The sequence below is a fragment of the Phascolarctos cinereus genome, unplaced genomic scaffold (genome assembly GCF_003287225.1).
Source record: "Phascolarctos cinereus isolate Bilbo 61053 unplaced genomic scaffold, phaCin_HiC Scaffold_4;HRSCAF=312, whole genome shotgun sequence".
Taxonomy (NCBI): domain Eukaryota; kingdom Metazoa; phylum Chordata; class Mammalia; order Diprotodontia; family Phascolarctidae; genus Phascolarctos; species Phascolarctos cinereus.
In genome coordinates, this window is record NW_027555847.1 from 357,220,225 (window position 1) to 357,225,783 (window position 5,559).

Below are 5,559 nucleotides of genomic sequence, written 5' to 3' on the forward strand. Positions count from 1 at the left end.
TAACTGAAAATCTTGACAAAAAGTGGCTCTATAGCTCTGATTACCCCTAATCTCACAGGCTGGCTGAGCTCTGGGTGGCATTAGAATAAATGGTCTTTGATTAAGCTGACTCAGGCTTTTTATGACTTGACATATTGAGGCAATTTAATGTGTTCAATGTGTTTTTATATAGTTTTGTGTCTTCTCAGTTCGGTTGTTTTGTGATTGAAGGGTTACATGAGGGCAGGGTCAGGGCAGGAAAAGATGAGCAGGTCTGTCCACAGATATTTTGGCCTCATTTCTTACCTTGTGCTGACTTCAAAGGGACTTTGGGACTCAATTAAGCCCCAGTGGAGTGGAGATGATGAGAAATTGGACTTTAATGAACAAAACAATCAGAATCATCACTTTGCTGCTGGGCAGCATCATGGTGTGATTTTGATCAGATCTTATAAATGCAGACAGGCTTTGTTCACTACCAGCTGAAAGGCCCAGAGGAAGCAGGAGTCTGGGAAGCCCTGATGTATTTTATTTGAATTCAGAAGTTGATGCTCAACCATGTAGAGTATGGGGATCCCTTCACATTAATTAAATTTTTCTTTTTTGTTATAAACTTAATAAAAATCAACAAATTAATATTTCAATACCAAAAAATGAGTAAGAAAGAGGTTTATATAAGAAATCAAGCTTCTGTCATGTTCAGTTTTTTTTTTAAAGTATGATATTTATTTTTTTCAGAAGTAATCACAAAACTTCTATGTGTCTCCCTTTTGAATTTCTTCTTCTTGGTGACTTTTAGAAAAATGTTTTATTGCTACTTTTTTTTTTAGTTTATCTATCAGTCAATCACCATCTCCCTTCTCCCAATAGAATTAAATATGACCCAATTTGAACCTTGGTCCCAATGTCAATATAAATCTGGCCCATCTTTCTTTCAATTGTTCAGCTTCCATCTCCCTCCCTTGTAACAAACATGTATCACCCAACAAAACAAATCAGCACAGTCATTCTGCATCTCAAGTCCATTATCTCTTTACCAAATATCTAAGATCCTCCCCCTCCCCACACACACATAGTTGATAGTAGTTGTCCTGTTAGCGTCAAATGAGAAAATGCAACATAACCAAAAAAAAGAGTAAATTTAGTAACACTTTTCAATGAGCTTATGGTTTTCATCTGTTGTTGGTTTTTTGTTTGTTAAAACAAACATCATAGCAGCATCTGCCAACATTGGGAAATGTAGACATACATCTGATCTGTTATTTCTTCAACCCATCAATGATACTATCAATGTTGGCTTGCTTTGGGATTCACAGGTGGCATCCTTAGCCCCTTATGATAATCCTGGGCTTTGCTCTAATCTCTAGCCTTTAAGAGTTCATAGCCCAGTGACTGAGAGCTGTAGCCATTACTACATTTCAATTTTTTTGTGGCTTTGATTATATCTGTCCTGAAACTGTTCCAAGATGATTACTAAATTTTGTTGGAAATCAAATGGAAGTGTGAGACAGATTTATATTGGCATTAAAACAAAGATTCAAACTGAGTCACATTGAATTCTTTTCCACTAACATAGAGAGTCAATATAACAGAACAGATAGAGGGATGACCTGGGAGTTATGAAGACTTGGGTTCAGGTCTTGATTCTGGCATATGCTAGTTTTGCTATTATAAGAAAAATCATTTAATGTCTCAGAGCCTTAAGAAACTCTCTTGAGATGAATCACAGGAAAGCTGGTAACCTGCACTGCCAAGGGATTCTCCACACCAGAAGTTCCCCTGATGAACTCCAGGTCCAGATACCCTTCTAAAAAGAAAGCTATCACTGATGCTTTCCTGTGTAATATGTAGCTAGACATCTAGTTTTTCACAGTGGAGGATGGGAGAGGGGAAGGAGGAAGAAATGAAATCTTTCATTTGGCAACAGAGCTTGAACATAATTTCCAACCAAGTCTTCTAATCAAAATGAATGTGATGGAGATAAAACACATTGGAGTACATAACCCAGATCTGTGCAACTCATAACTGTGCTTTGATCTAAGATAACTCACTGAACATGTTCCGGGACCCCCAGATTCGTATTTGAAAAGTGATAAACATTGTTCAGTCTTTTTTCAGTCCTGTCCATCTCTTCATGACCCCATTTGGGGTTTTCTTGGCAAAGATAGAAGAGTAGTTACCCATTTCCTTCTCCGCCTCATTTTACAGATAAGGAAACTGAGGTAAATAGGGTTAAGTGATTCACCCAGTATCACACAAGGTAGTAAGTGTCTGAACCTGGATTTGAACTCACAAAAATGAGTCTTCCTGAGTGCATGCCCAGAACTCCATCCACGATGCCATCTATGTGAGGTTCCTTAGCAAGATCTTGGTCTTGCCAGTGCTTAGGTCACAAATTAACCTTCACACAGGCTCTGAATAAGGACAAACAAATCAGAGGGAGCACTCATTCTGGCACTAATTACTGTCCTCTGGTCTGCATGGCTATTCAATGGACTGGCTATCACAAGAGCTCAGTTCTAGTCAGTTCTAGTTCTGTCACTTGCTGTGTGACCACAGATAAGTCACCTAACTTTTCTGAGCTTCATGATCATCTTTCCTATCTAACCTATTTCCATGGCCAATGCCCCAGAACAGATCCTCAGTACCTTAATATAGACAGTCTCCTACCAGTTCTTCATTTCCCTGTATTATACACTTCCCACCACCACTAGATTTTTAATGGCCTTTGGGTAGAGATCTTATAGTGAATATAGGAGTTAAATTATTGTTTGTAGATGGTCTAACAATTATTCAATCCTTACCACTCTGCCCCACCTCCCACCTTTCTGGGACACTGCTCTTGTGGAAGCAGAAGGGGGTCATGCAGCACTGAGAATTATTTCGTATTTCCCTGGGTCGCCGCAGTAAAAGAATTCATAACTCAGTGGCTGAGCATCCTTAATAATAATAGCTAAGGACAGCTAGATGGTGCAATGGATAGAGCACTGGCTTGGAATCAGGAAGACTCCTCTTTATGAATTCAAATCTAGCCTCAGACACCTACTAGCTATGTGACCCTGGGCAAGTCACTGTTTGCCTCAGTTTCCTCATATGTCAAAAGAGCTGGAGAAGAAAATGGCAGACAACTCCAGTATCTTTGCCAAGAAAACTCTAAATGGGGTCACAAAGAGTCAGACACAATTGAAATGACTCAACAACAACAACTACAACAACAAATAATAATAGCTCGCATGCACAGCTAACATTTTAGGTTTGCAAAGTACTTCTTATTTTAGCCTCACAGCAACTCTGGGAGATAGGTACTATTATTAAGTCCATTTTGCAGATTAGGAAACTGAGGTAGACAGAGGTTAAGGTACTTATCCAGGGTCACACAGCTAGTAGTGTCTACAGTAGAATTTGAACTCAGTCTTCCTGACTACAAGTCTAGTGCCTTGTCTACAATCCTACAGAACTGCCTTTTAAGGATAAGCTTCTCTGTGCTTTTTCAGGCTGATCTTCGGAGTGTGGAACAAGATACATGTACAAAGCAACTGAATAATGTCTAAATTAACATCTTCTTATAAATTAAATCATCATAAAGATGGCATTCATATAGTGTTTTAAAATTTGCAAAGTATTTGATATATAATCTCACTTGATTCCCACAATAACCACTTGAGGAGGTAGTACAGGCATTATTATCCCTATTTTACAGATGAAGAAACTGAGACAAAAGTCATATAGCTAGAAAGTGGCTTAACTGGAATTTGAATTCAGATCTTCTAACTGAGGTTAGTTTGATTGGGTGCTAAAAGAAGCAAGAAAAATTTAAGAAAACATTTAACAGTAATAGGCAACATTAATGTAATACATTAATGTAGTACAAAAATGGTTTACATAGGTTATTTCATTTGATCGTCACAACAACTCTGGAAGGAAGTGCTTTCATTGCCTCCATTTTACTAATGAGGAAACTGAAGCTGAAAAAAAGCTTAGTGATTTGCTTAGAGTCACAATACTCAGAAGTGTCTAAGGCAATATTTGAATTCAGATCTTCCTGACTCCAAGTTCAGCACTTTATTCCTACCCACTATACTACTTTTTTGTTCCTCAGTTGTTTTCAGTTGTGTCTGAGTCTTTGTGACCCCATTTGGGGTTTTCTTGGCAAAAATACTGGAGTGGTTTGCCATTTCCTTCTCTAGCCCATTTTACAGATGAGGAAACTGAGTTAAGTGACTTGCTCAGGATAACACAACTAGTAAGTGTTTGAGGCTGGATTTGAACTCAGGGAGATGAGTCTTCCTAGTTATAGGCCAGCCACTCTTTCCACTGTACCAACTAGCTGCCCTGCTGTACTACTTAGCTGCCTCTTAACTGATAATACTGAGGAGAAGCACATGGAAAAGGGGGAAGTCAAACCAATCTTATTATAAAACCATCCTAACCCCTCAACACTACCCTTAGGACACTTAGGGAGAGGTATAGCAAGCCTAGCACTGGAAACCTGACTCTGCTATGAAAGTGGGAGTTGAGGGTAAGGATAGCTCAGGCCTTGTATGGGCCCCATTTGGTCACAAGTCATGCAGTGATCATGATAAGAATATGCAAACAGAATACCATGAAAATAATTGTAGCTAATCCTCCACCATCTGTTGTAGATGATGGAGTTCAAGAGAGATTTGTTGACTGGTTAGAGCAAAGGTCAAATTTGGTACTGATATCAAATTAGAAGAAACAACAGAGATTTCAAGAAGATACTATATGCAAATCTTACGTATTTAAAGAAATTGTCTCTAAAAAATGAGAAATAGATAAAAGTAAAGACACTGACTCTATCACTATTACTTAAGAGAAGTTTGGTTAATGAGAAGCAACAGACACAAGTGAAAAAGTAATTAGAAACTGCCTCAGCCAGCAAACATTTGATTTTGTTAAGCAAAAATATATGACACTCAAGTGAAACCCTGAGTACAAGCTCATTTGCAAAACATTACAGGGAAGGATAATGGGAGATATTATCAATATGACTTTACAAAACAGGTAAAATTGGTAGAGGGGGAAAAACAAGCTTGCAGAAAGCTTTGCATGAGATCTAACATTGCTAATTTGACGAACGCATAGATCTCAAATGGAATACATCTGTCCACATTGTGTGTGTGTGTGTGTGTGTGTGTGTGTGTGTGTGTTCTATTTTCATCCTCAATGATAGTGAAATAACCACAAATGAATTCTAGCTAAGAAACAATATACCATGTGAAAAACTAGAAATGGCACATAAAAAAGGAGTTTGAGAGGTGTGACTGGATATAACCAAACAAACTTTAAAAAAGAAAAATTCAAGCTGCAGGTGTCACAAAGAAGATATTTGGATTGATTTTCAAAATATAGAGATGAGAGGAAAAATACAAGAAAAATTGAAAATATTACACACAATATCATCTCCAAAAAGATTTAAAAAAAGGCAATGAAAAGGACAGTAACTTCTGATCCATATTTCAGTATAACAGGGACAATAAAGATATACTTTGCCCACGACCCAAGGTTGTCATAAGGATCAAATGAGAGAAGAGATACGAGGTGCTTTGGAAAACCCGT